The sequence below is a fragment of the Alligator sinensis genome, unplaced genomic scaffold, assembly GCF_000455745.1.
Source record: "Alligator sinensis unplaced genomic scaffold, ASM45574v1 scaffold223_1, whole genome shotgun sequence".
In the NCBI taxonomy this organism is placed as follows: Eukaryota; Metazoa; Chordata; order Crocodylia; family Alligatoridae; genus Alligator; species Alligator sinensis.
In genome coordinates, this window is record NW_005841936.1 from 3,540,166 (window position 1) to 3,552,850 (window position 12,685).

The 12,685-nt window shown below is 42.4% G+C and overlaps 1 protein-coding gene across 1 annotated transcript in view; it reads left to right on the forward strand.

The window, feature by feature from the left end:
* The window catches only part of FAM172A (family with sequence similarity 172 member A), a gene marked incomplete at its 3' end in the record, with an annotated part of 182,567 nt that overhangs the window by 71,661 nt on the left and 98,221 nt on the right, over positions 1 to 12,685 (forward strand). The gene's annotated exons all lie outside the window — the stretch shown is intronic.

A 12,685-nucleotide genomic window follows, 5' to 3' on the forward strand; every position in this document is an offset into this window, starting at 1 on the left:
GATTTTTTGTAACTTTATAACGTATTCTATCCTTAACTAATATATCAGTTTCCTGTGGTAGCTGTTTTTTGTTTTTCTGCCTTCAGAATTCACATTTTAAAGGAGACTAACGTTGTGATTTTGATAGGACTGTTCAAATGTTTAAAAACCTTCTTGAATTGGCCCTTAGTTTTCAATTTCTCTTGGGGTTTAGCCATATGTAGATATTGATCTTTAGCTTACTTGGCTCTGGCATGGTAGATTGCAAAGATTTTTTTTTTACAAATCATTCTGTTAAACAATTATTTTTTTAGTAGCAAAAATATATATACAACATGCAAGAGCAGCCTTAAATAAAGCAAAGTGAAGGCTTCAAGAATTTAAATGTGCTAGAATTTTGGTTTCCCCTATTCTCTTAAAATGGTTCCCTTGTGCCAATGAATATGGTGCAACCATTATGGTCGTGCAACCATTGGAGAGATGAGAATAGAACTGAGCTCTTCTGAATTCCAGTGCTAACAGGAAAGTATGTCCCTTCTCTTCCCATACTCCTCTATCTCATTTACTCCCTATCCTATTCACTGAATGGATAGAGATCTTTTAGAATAAGTAGATGGGCATGTAATTAGAGACTCATAATATATTCAACCAGGTGAGTTGTTAGGGAAGGTTGGAGCCAAAGAACTCTATAATCAATAGAACAGACATCTGCCATTTCAGCTAAAAGTGTAACAGGTAGTAGGAAGAAGCGGTTATTGTCTATGTGGATGAGCCACCTAGAGGGAAATTATATGTATTTTGCCAGTGACTTATACAACTGTTTACTGAATAGCAGAGAAATGTCAGAAATTGAACATTTTGGTTTTTGTTTGTTTCTGCAATTATTGTTTGATCTTTATAAAGGACACAGTTAAGATTACAGATTTGAAATATTCATTCTAAAAGAAATGTATCTAAATGGATGTGACTTGGGTCCACCATATTAGAGACCCAGGGCCTAGATTATAGGCCTGCCAATTTTTTTCTTATTTCACGAGCAAAAAAGGGGCACAAAGGAGACAGAGTTCCTCAAAGGAATTTCCCCAGCTCAGAGGTGATATTGGCCCTAAATAAAGTACAGGTTCAGAAGTGCTCAGCAAATTGTGAGTTGATTTCTCTCAAAATCAGGCCGTTTATTTCTACTACGTATCTTTAAATGGGAGAAATGAGAAAAGAATCGGAGCTCTCTTGAAAATATGACCAATTTTTCCATTATTAAAAAGAAAAACACCACAAAAAAGCAAAACCTAAACATACTTACTGGATACAGAACAGTAGAAATATTGGGAGCATGAAATCACGGTTTGTACTGCAGGATTCTGCCTCTGCTTGGATTATGTTTAAACAAAACATAATTGTATATGTAGGAAATCAGTTCTTCACATACTAGATGGTGAGTAGGAACTACAGCTCTAATGTTCACACCAGGCAGAAAATGGTTTCAATTTGGCTGCAGGTGTATGATAACATAGATTGGGACATTAGCTCCTTGCATTACTTATACAAAGAGGACGTACAGGCAAGGATGCAGATAACACTGTTGTCATGCCTCACTGTATATGAAGGAGATCGTTGATTATGTGCTTTAAAAAGTGTAATAAATTACATTTCTCATCATCACACTGCCGTGTCCCCCAATCACCAATAAGGCATTTTTCATTATAAAAACAATGCTTGCTGTGACCAGTGTTTGGAGAGCACATTTGCTCTCCATGAAAGGTGTTAATGAACCCAAGGTTTATCTTTTATAAAAGTTTCTATATTTTTCTATTCTGAAGGTAAAGTTGTTAAAATATTTATTGATAGAAAAATAGTTCCAGCCTGAAAATATCAGTGGCAAAGAGAATCTTAGGGCCCCTATACACATGCAGGTAAAGGCGTGATGGGATCTAATTCATGATCCACACAATTGTGCCTCCTGCCATGCTGCATGTGCATGTAAGTGCAGGGATCACATACATCGCTGTGATCTCCCAGTTGCAAGGCACAGGCAAATTAAAGCTGGATAGAAACCAGCTAAAAAGTTATTACACATTTTCCAGCAATAACTTTATAGCTGGTTGGACTTCTTTAAGGCACCATAGTTAATTTGTATATGTAGCCAGTCTGAATCATTTGCTTAATTAACCAAGTAATTGTATGCTGCTTGTAATGTATAGAGGAGCCTTATTTTTAATACATGTGAGAAACACTCATAATTGTAATAACTCAGAACAAATAACCTCACTCCACTGCATTCACATCAGGGTCTCCCATCTCTGTTAGCTTTAGAGGTGTCGCAGAAAGATAAGCCATGTCCTCATAAGGCAGGGGTTGTCAACCGGGGGTACATGTACCCTTGGGGGTACTTGGGAAGGCCTCAAGGGGTACGTGTAAGTGGTGTGGAGAAGTGGGGGTACTTGAGAAGCGCACTTCCACCTGCTGTTGCTGCTTGCCGCCATGCACTGTTGCCTGCCGCCCCTGCCATGAACTGGCCACTGGGGGGACCCCCCCCTGCTCATCAGCCGGCCTGTGGGGGACCCCCACCGCTCATCAACCAGCTGCCAGGGGACCCCCTCTCCCCTGCTTGTCCAGGGGGTACAGTCCAGGAGAAGTACCCACCAGAAGGGGTACACTCTTTAAAAAAGGTTGCAAAACCCTGCCATAAGGGATTTCAGCTCCCTGCTTCTCATATTTTCAGGCATGAGAAGAAGGGCTCTGTATCTGAGTGGCTGCAGCACAAGCTTATTGGTTCTCTGTACAGGAGTACAAATACATATTTGGAAGAAAGCTCCTTCCTTCTCACTGCTTAGGACTACAGTAAGACTGGATTATGGGCCTTGTTTAGTCATAGTGAAGCTAGGAAGGAATTTTTCCTCACTGCCAGAATGATGTAACATACTTTTGGTTTTTGCCTTCCCTTCAGCTGCCTAGGGATCCAGTGGTTAGGCCAACTTATAACATTAATTTTATTGCAGTTTGGTAGATAGTGCGGTTATTTGTTCAATAGTGGCTGTATAGAATCATAGAATAGTAGGTTTGGAAGGGACCTACTTCAGGAGGTCATCTAGTCCAGGGGTGGCCAACCTGTGGCACGCATGTCACAAATGGCACAGGTAGACTCTCTATGTAGCACATGGCTTGTGGGGAGGGGACAGGCAGCATAGAGGAAGGCAGGCAGGAAACAGAGCAACAGACCAGGCAGGGGGAAGGGTTTGGAGCAGCACTCAGGGAGAGTGCAGAGCTAATTTGTGGCATACCTGCCAAAAAAGTTGCCCCCCACTGATGTAGTTCAAACTTCTGCTTTTGAGGCAGGATCATCCCTGACTAAACCATCCAGTCAAGTGTTTTTATAACTTGTTCTCAAAAGCATTCAGGGGTAGAGATTCCACAACCTCTCTGGGCAGCCTGGTCCAATGTTTAACCCTTCTGATAGTGAGAAAGTTCTTTATATCCAACCTAAATTTCTGTTGCTGCAATTTAAGACCATTGCTTCTTATCCTGTCCCCTTTGGTCACATAGAATAGATTACCTCCATCTTCCATGTAATGACTGCTTAGGTATTTGCTGACTGATTTCAGATTGCTCCTCAGTTTTCTCTTCAACATAAGTAGCCCTATTTTTTTTCAGTCTATCCTCATATGTTATTTTCCAGGCATCCAGTCACTTCTGTTGCTCTTTGCTTGACTCTTTCTAATTTGTCCACTTCTTTCGTGAAGCAAGGGGAGCAAAACTGGACACAGTACTCCAAATGAGGCCCTCATTACCACTAAATAGAGCAGAAAAATCACTTCCCTTGATTTACAAGTGATGGTCTTATTAATACAATCTAGTTTACAGGCTTTTTTTGCAACAAGAGCACATATTCAAGTTATGGTCTGCTGTGACCACAAAGTTCGTTTCTCCAGTAGTGTAGCCCAGTCACTCCTTCCCCAATTCTTACATGTATATATGATTTGTTCCATCCCAAGTGCAGGATTTTGAACTTCTACATATTGAATTTCATCTGATTGATTTTGGACCATTTCTCCGATAATTCTCTCAAAACATTTCTAACCCCAACTTTAGCGTATTAATAAGAATGTTGTGGCAGATGGTCTCAGAATCTTGCTAGGCTACAGGTGTATCATGTTCATTGCTCTCCAGCTATCCACATAGCTTGTCATAGAAGGAAATTAGTTTGGTCAGGAGTGACTTGCATCTGATGAGTCCCTGTTGGCTGTTCCCGATCATCTTGTGCCTTTTCAGGTGCGTAGAAATAACTCCTAGATGACTGTTCCATAATCTTTCCAGGTCACCTGTTTTCTGAAATGAGGTCAGGCTGACCAGTTTGTAATTTCCTGGAACCATTTTTTTCACTTTCTTAAAGATGGCCTCTATATTTGCCCTTTTTCAGTCATCTGGGACCTCACCTGATCTTCATGAGTTCTCAGAGATGATCACCAGTGGTTCTGAAATTACCTCATCCAGTTCCTTCAGTTTCTAGGGTACATCCTGGAGCTGGATTGGAGCTGCCCCCAGAAGTGGGACACTTCCTGGCGTGGGCGACTGATGCCGCCTTAGTCAGCAGGGGCATGTGCCCCCCCTTTGACCAGTCTCAACAACCGGAGGGGGCAGCCCCCACGGCTGATCTCCCGGGGGAGGAAGAGTCCCTCCGTGTCTGATCCCGCCAATCGCTGTGGCCAGTTGCTGCAGCTGCTTCTGGAGTGACTGTGGCCACTTCTGGGAGTGGCTGCAGCGATCAGCTGGTGCTTGCAGGGGGGGCACCAGTGCTCCCGCCCACCCCCCCTGCCCATCGCTTAAGCGGTGAATGCGGCCAGGCAGGGGCTGCACCGGCACTCTCAAGGGGTGCACGTACACTCCCTACGCATTGCCACTGCTTCCTGACCAGCCCTGCTGCACACAGCCCAGAGCTGGCTAGGGTCTTCCCCAGAAACAGGACAGTTCCCAGCCAGCTGTGGGCTGGACGAGGAAATCCCTGCACAGCTGGAGTTGCTCCAGAAGTGGGAGAATTCCCAGCCAGCTCCAGCGTGGGTGGGGAATCCCTGTACAGCCTGGAGCTGGCTGGGAATTGTCCCAGAAGCAGGACAGTTCCCGACCAGCCCTGGGCTGGACGGGGAAATTTTAGAGAAATCTTGAATCCCAGAAGCCCATCCCTCTTGGGAGCATATTTGCTTACTGTGCAGTAAGCCTTTATAGCATTACTGGCATGTGTAGAGGCACCCACTGTCATCCAAGTAGCCTTTCACCTTTACAGTCTCAAGCCAAGCCAATTCCTCGTTTGTGAGTAGCAAGTCAAGAATAACTTCCCCCCACTAATTGGACTCTCCACCAGTTGTACCAAAAAGTTACTCGCAACAAATTCCAAGAATCTGCTGCACTGCCCATTCAGTGTTTTACCCTCCCAACAGATGTTATGGTAAGCGAAGTCCCTCGTGAGGACTGGGTTTTGTCATTTGGAAATTTTGGTTAGTTGCTTAATGATGTAGTTTCCTGATAAACTGGAATTGGGAGTAGAGTAGGAATAAAGATGGCATTTCCCATTTCTGGAAGGAAGGAACTGTCCATTCCCCAACACCTTTAGCATCAAATGAAGGTACCAAGTTAATAGGAAGAGTCCTTTACCAGGTGAAACAGAGTTAGACATGACTGATGGCAGCCCTCCACAAGGTGGAATGAATAACAGTACAAAGGATGACTTCTGCTGGAAAAGTTATTGCTGAAGAATGTAGTTATTTAACTAGACCTTTTATTAAGTTGCATTCCTGGTGTCTTATCTTCTGGAGAGTTTGGAACAAAGAGGTTGTTCCTTTATGTCTAACTGAGATTATTTAAGTAGCTATGATTAAGCATGGGCATTTTTTCATTTACCTTAAAGAAAGATGGCAAGATGACACCTCATCTCAGCAAAAGAAGGATACGTATCAGCTCCTCAAAGTCAAAGCTCGAAATAACTGGGAAATAAAAAATCAGCTAGCAAAATTAAGTCAAGGAGATCCAGATCTCTGCTGAGAAACATGACATGCATATTTTTTCTGGGCTGTGAAGACCGTCTATGGCCCAGTGTCCCACAGTCCTAATTTCCTGCGATTGCAGGATGTCTCAGTGCTCCTCAAAGGCACTGAATCTATTCAAGGTAGGTGGAAAGTGCACTTTGATGTACTCCTGAACCATGATTCCACTGTAGTGGATAGGACCATTGAATCCATCCCCAACACCCTGAAAAAGGATCCCTTGCCAACCCTCTTATCCTAGAAGAAGTCTGGCATACCATCAAGGAAGGCTACTGAAACAGATGGCAACAAGGTTACTGAACCAGATGGCATACTTGCTGAAATCTGGAAGGCTAACTGTGAGGAACTGGTACTGAGCCTCCATAAAATTATTCTACACTTTTGGGACAACAAAGGGATCCCTGGGGAACTGAGGAATACCATCCTCAAGAAAAGAGGTAAGTCTGTGTGTGGGAAATATTGAGGTATTGCTCTCCTTTCCACAGCAGGGAAAACCCTTGCCTGTATTCTCCTGAGCCATCTTTTACCTCTTGCTGAGGAAGTCCTGCCAGAATCCCAGTGTATTTCATACCATTTTGTGGGGCCATTGACATGATCTTTGTTGCCCACCAGATCCAAGAAGAGTGTCAGGAACAACACCAGATGCTGTATATGACCTTCATAGATCTCACCAAGGCCTTTGATTCCATTAGTTGCAAAGAATTGTGGAAATACTAGCCAAATTTGGATGGAGAAGTATATCAAGGTCCTGAGGCTTCTCTATGACCAGATGACTGTGACTATTTTATGTAGCAGATCAGAGACAGATCTATTTATCATCTGAACTGGGGTCAAGAAAGGATGTGTCATCAACCCAACTCTTCTTCACTTTTTTGACAGTCATCTTAGTTCTCATTATAGACCACCTTTCTTCTGGAATTGACATTGAATACCAACCAGGTAGAGGGCTCTTCAATAAGGGACGTTTTCAGTTTGCAACCAAAGTACTCAAAGCAGCCATTCCTGACCTTCAATATGCTGATGACTGTGGCATCCTTGTGTACACTGAGGAAAACCTGCACACCATGGTGGATCTTTTCAGAGAAACCTACTGAACTTTGGGCCACTCCATCAACACTGAGAAGACTAAGTGTTCTATCAGCCTGTCTCGGGCAACAGATGTGACCTCTCTCCTCAAATTACCATTGAGGAAGGGACTCTGGAGGTAGTTGGCCACAACCTTGGTGGCAATGTCTCTCAGAGTGAACATAGATGGGGATGTCCAGCAGAGGATCTGGTGCTCAAGTGTCTCCTTTCAGAAATTGATTTGGTGTATCATTATTCATTGCAATCTTTAGAAAGACACCAAGATCCAGGTCTACAATACAGCCATCATCCCCACTCTCCTCTACAGATTTGAAACATGGATGACCTACTGTCATCATCTCAAAAGCCTGGAGAGGCAGCACCAATGATGCATCTGGAAAATCCTCCTCATCAAATGGTAAGATTACCACGCAAATGCCAGATCCTTGCTAAAGCCAATATTACCAGCATTGGGTTGGTGATCCTCAAGCACCAATTTTCCTGGGCCAGGGATTGCCTGATTCAACTCCCAAAATAAGTGCTTTACTCCAAGCTTAGTAATGCCCCGAGATCTTGCTGTGGATACAACGAAGCCATATCTGAAGAAAATGGATGCCAACGTTAAGATTTGGGAGGAGCTGGGTGCTGACCAATTCCAGTGCTGCCACAACCTCAACCAAACAACTGCCAGTTTCAAGGTAAAGCATCTCACCCTTGAAGCAGAAAAGAGGGTGCAAATGAAGGAAAGGAGAGAAAACCTGGCCTATGGCCTACTCTTCCCTGTGAAAGACCTGTAACATCTACAGGTGGCCCCTTTGGCTCAAGAATTGGGCTCTTAAGTCACCTCGAGACCCATCTATGAGCCATGGTAAAGAATCTCTTCAAATTGAGGGATTGCCACTACCAAATTATTTAACTAGGCCCCAGATTTATTAATTTGCATTTTTGGTGTCTTGTTTCTGGAGAGTCTGTAACAAAGAGGTTGTGCCTTATGCCTAGCTGAGATTATTTATGTAGCTATGATTACTGTCTGTTCACTGTCTGTCACAAGGCAGGCAAATTAGATAGCAGGATTGAAGTTTTGGAATTCAAAAATACAAATTTCAACAAGCTCAGAACAATAGTAGGGGAAGTGCTGCAGGGCCTGGGACCGAAGGCAAAAGGAATGCATTAAGAGTGGTCATTCCTTAAGGACACGATCCTTGAAGCACAAAGGAAGTCCATTCCCATGCAGAGGAATGATAGCAAAATGGCTGGGAAGCCCTCTTGGCTATAAAGGGAAATCATGGTCCTCTTAAAGAAGGAAGAGGCTTACAAACAATGGAAGCTTGGGACAGTCCCCAAGGAGGACTATACAAAAATGGCCCACACTTGTAGGGAGCAGATTAGAAAGGCTAAGGCGGCAACTGAACTAAAATTAGCAACAGAAATCAAGGACAACAAGAAGTTCTTCTTTAGGTTTGTAGGGAACAGGAGGAAAACAAATGGGAGTGTGGGGCCATTGCTCAACAACTCAGGACAGCTGGTTACTGACACTCAGGAGAAAACTGAACTCCTGAATGACTACTTTGCTTTAGTATTTCACTGGGCCAAGGGTAAAATCATGGCAGATAGGGCACAGAATGGGCATGGTGGGAATGACAGCCTTCCTATTATTGACATTGTACTGGTGTGTGATCAGTTAAAAAAAATTAGACATATATAAATCAGCAGGACCGGATGAACTTCATTTGAGAGTGCTGAAAACACTGACCAAAGTCATTGTGGAACCCCTGGTGAAACTCTTCCAAAACTTGTGGTGCTCTGGAGAGGTCCCTGAGGATTGGGAGAGGGTCAGTATTGTGCCCATCTTCAGGAAGGGAAGGAGAGAGGACCTGGGTAACTATAGACCAATTAGCCTAACTTCTATGCCAGGGAAAATCCTGGAAAACTTCATTAAGGAATCTGTGTGTGATAAGCTTGCAGAAGGTAGGATTCTGAATGACAGTCAGCGTGGGTTTGTCGCGGGCAGGTCTTGTCTTACCAATTTCATCTCCTTCTACGACTAGGTGACTCACCTGGATAAGAGAGAAGAGGTCAACATTGTATACCTTGACTTATAAAAGGCCGTTGATCTGGTATCTCATGATGTTCTCATGGGAAAATTGGAGGATTGTGGGCTTAACTGCATGACAGGTGGGCAGGAAGCTGGCTGTGGGGTAGGACCCAGAGAGTTCTAATGAATAGATCTGTGTCGTCCTGGTGAGAAGTGGCCAGGGATCGGTGCTTGGACCAGTTCTTTTTAACATCTTTATCAATGACTTGGATGTGGGAGTGAAGAGCTCACTGGCCAAATTATTGGACAACACCAAGTTATGCGGGGAGCATGGTCACGCTTGAAGATAGGCTGCAGATATAGGTGGACCTAGACAGGCTAGCAAGTTGGGCGGATCAGAACCAGATGAAGTTCAATGTCGAGAAATGTTAAGTGCTTCACCTGGGGACGAACAGTCCCCAGCATACCTACAGGCTTGGCAGCGCCAAATTGACTAGTACCATGACTGAAAGGGACCTAGGGGTAATAATAGACCACAGTATGAATATAAGCTGTCAGTGCGACGCTGTAGCCAGCAGGGCAAATAATACTCTGGCATGCATCAATTGGTGCATTTCAAGCAAAACCAAGGAAGTGATTCTTCCACTTTACTCAGCATTGGTGAGACCACAGCTGGAGTACTGCATCCGGTTCTGGGTGCTGCACTTCAACAAGGACGTCATAAAGTTTGAGATAATCCAGAAAACAGCCACCCGTATAATCAGAGACTTGCACGACAAGCCATACGAGGAAAGGCTGAGGGACCTGGGACTTTTCAGCCTAAAAAAGAGAAGGCTGAGAAGGGACTTGGTAGCAGCTTATCGCTACATCAGGGGAATACATCAGGGGCTCAAGTAACAGTTGTTAACCATGGCACCCTTGCGAAAAACCAGGAGTAATGACCACAGACTCCTGGAAGACCGTTTCAGGCTTAACACTAGGAAAAACTTCTTCACAGCTAGGGTGTCCAGACTGGAATAGACTCCTTCCAGTGGTGGTGCAATCACCTAGCCTAGAAATCTTCAAGAGGAGACTGGATGGTCACTTTGCTGGGGTCACTTGACCCCAGTTGTCTTTCCTGCCTAGTACAGGGGGGCTGAACCCAATGATCTTGCAAGGTCCCTTCCAGCCCTTACAATCTATGAATCTATGAATTAAGCACAGACATTTTTCCATATACCTTAAAGAAAAGACAAAAAGGTAAAATTTAAAAAATATCTTTCAATTTTTATTTGGACAATTGTATATCATCAGTAATATAAGAAGTCATTAAATGCAGACGTTTCCAGTTGTAGTGTTAGATAAGCTATGTTATATATTCATTCAGCCATGTTCTAAATTGGGATATATTTGTGCTGGCCCTTTGAGATATGTATAAATAGCAGCAATTACAGCAATTATACTGTTCCATCTAAATAAAAAAAAATTGGGGTTGCATAACATTGTAATTGAATATTTCATATTTCATCCCACCTATCTTAGCCTCTGGAGTAGAGGGCATGGCCAGATTCCTAATGTATTTTGGTGTTCTTCATCCATTAGAATAATGTCAGTCCTTGCTGTATTTAATGATATTTTCCTAGCTAAATATATAGACGATATTCATTGTTTGTAACAGTTTATGCAGTTGGACTGTGTCAGCACTCCTGACTTTTTTTCATTAATTTTATTAGAGTAATAGCTACAGGGCCAATCGGGATTGGAGTCCCATTGTGTGCTAGACTCTAGAGAAATATATAAAAACTCTAAGGAGTTTATCTTCTAAATAGATGAGACCAAAATGAAAAATAAAAAGGTAGAGGGTGAGGGAAGAAGAATGGAAAAGAAATAATAAAGAAAAAAAGGTATTTTTTGTAAATAGTATCTCATATACATTTCCTTCACAGCAAATACGTTTTTCCCCCTAAATGTCCTTTTAGTATATTTGATACATTAGTTTGTTCTTCTAGCCATTGGAGGTCGATACATGCCGAGATTTAGCATGAAAAATAAAATCCCTGTGTTTGAGGCCGTATTATCATTATACTAATTTAAACGTCTGTACACCATCAGCATCTGAGACTGCAGGAACTTAACTGCTTTACTGTTGGCATAATACTGAAGTTGATTTCAGTGAACCATAAACAGTTTGGCCCTGGAGGTAAAATTACACTGTATGCATGTTCCTAACATACTGCTTAGGGGATAAACATGTCTTAAATCAACTCATTGCTTACAGCTAAGTTCTCTCTCCAAATGCAGTTTCCCTGTAGATACTAATGTTTAGTAAGACTGATTTTCTTTAAAGCCTTAAAGGTTTTTTAATGTAATTCTGTCAATAAATGTATTTGGACAGAGTAGTAGAGAATTCATGTAATCCTAGAAAAGGTTCTTGTCCTTTTCAGCATTGTTTTTGCTTTTTAATTTGCTTTCATCTGTTCATTGAATTGATTCAGATATGTTCTAAATGTTTGTATAGTACAGCTGCTCACGTATACATAGTAAAGACTCTTGAAATTCATTGAAACTTTATTTGGTAATTTTGAATTTGTAAAATTAAAGTGAAAGCTTATTATGCATTCACACTTATTTGCTAAATTCATCGTGCATTGTTAAGATGCCTTCACTCAGAGCTTTTGTTACAACTGCATTTCTGGTGTTGCTTCATATGCTGGGGGTTTATATGATTCTAACTGAGGCCTTGAGGGATTGGATTAGGGAACACCAGGTGCATTTGCACCCAAATATTCTTAGACTGGTATTTTGTACCCAAGCTCTTCTACTGTGTATCCAGTCTGGAATTTAAGTGTAGTTTCCCAGGTTCAAATTAAGTGGCAGGCCCCCATTTGAGATTTTTAATGAGCACTTTACCCCTTTTTTAATTTGCCATTGTTTCTGTTTCTATAGCCAGAGAAGTCCAAGCACTTATTTTAGAACTGTTTTTGTAATCCAGTATGGGTGAAGCATGGAGAATTTGTCTCACAGCTGAACTCCAAAATTAATGTATCAATTTTCTCAGTATGTAAGGGTAAAAAAAGTTCCCCAAGATATTTTGCATACCTTTTAAGTCCCGACAGGCTTTGTTAAATTTGAAGTAGCAAGGAAGGATCTCTCAATGTTTAGTGTGGCTAGGTTGATTTTTGGTGGGCCTTTTCACTAATTTTTTTTGCTTCAAGTCTTAATTTCAGCTTTATTTCTACTTGAGGCTTAACCCTCCTTCCCCCCCCCCTTGGTGGGGAGAGTCAAGGTTTTTTTTCCTATTTAGAACACCTTTGACCTGCCCCTCTCCTGTTCAGTGAATAGAAATGGCAAGGGTGACTGTGTAGCTCATGAAGTGAACCTGCAGGGGAGAGGGTTTCAGGAGCCCTGCTCATGGAAAAAATGCTTTTAAAGTATTTCTTTGAAAAAAAAAGAGCCTTTTTTGTACCCCTGAGTATACATTAATTGGTCATAATCCTTAGTTTTGAGGCACATAATTATTCACACAGCAGCAGGTGGTGGAGTCACAGGTATAGTTAGGATTGCTTTGTACAAGCAAGCTGCATATATTAAGAGG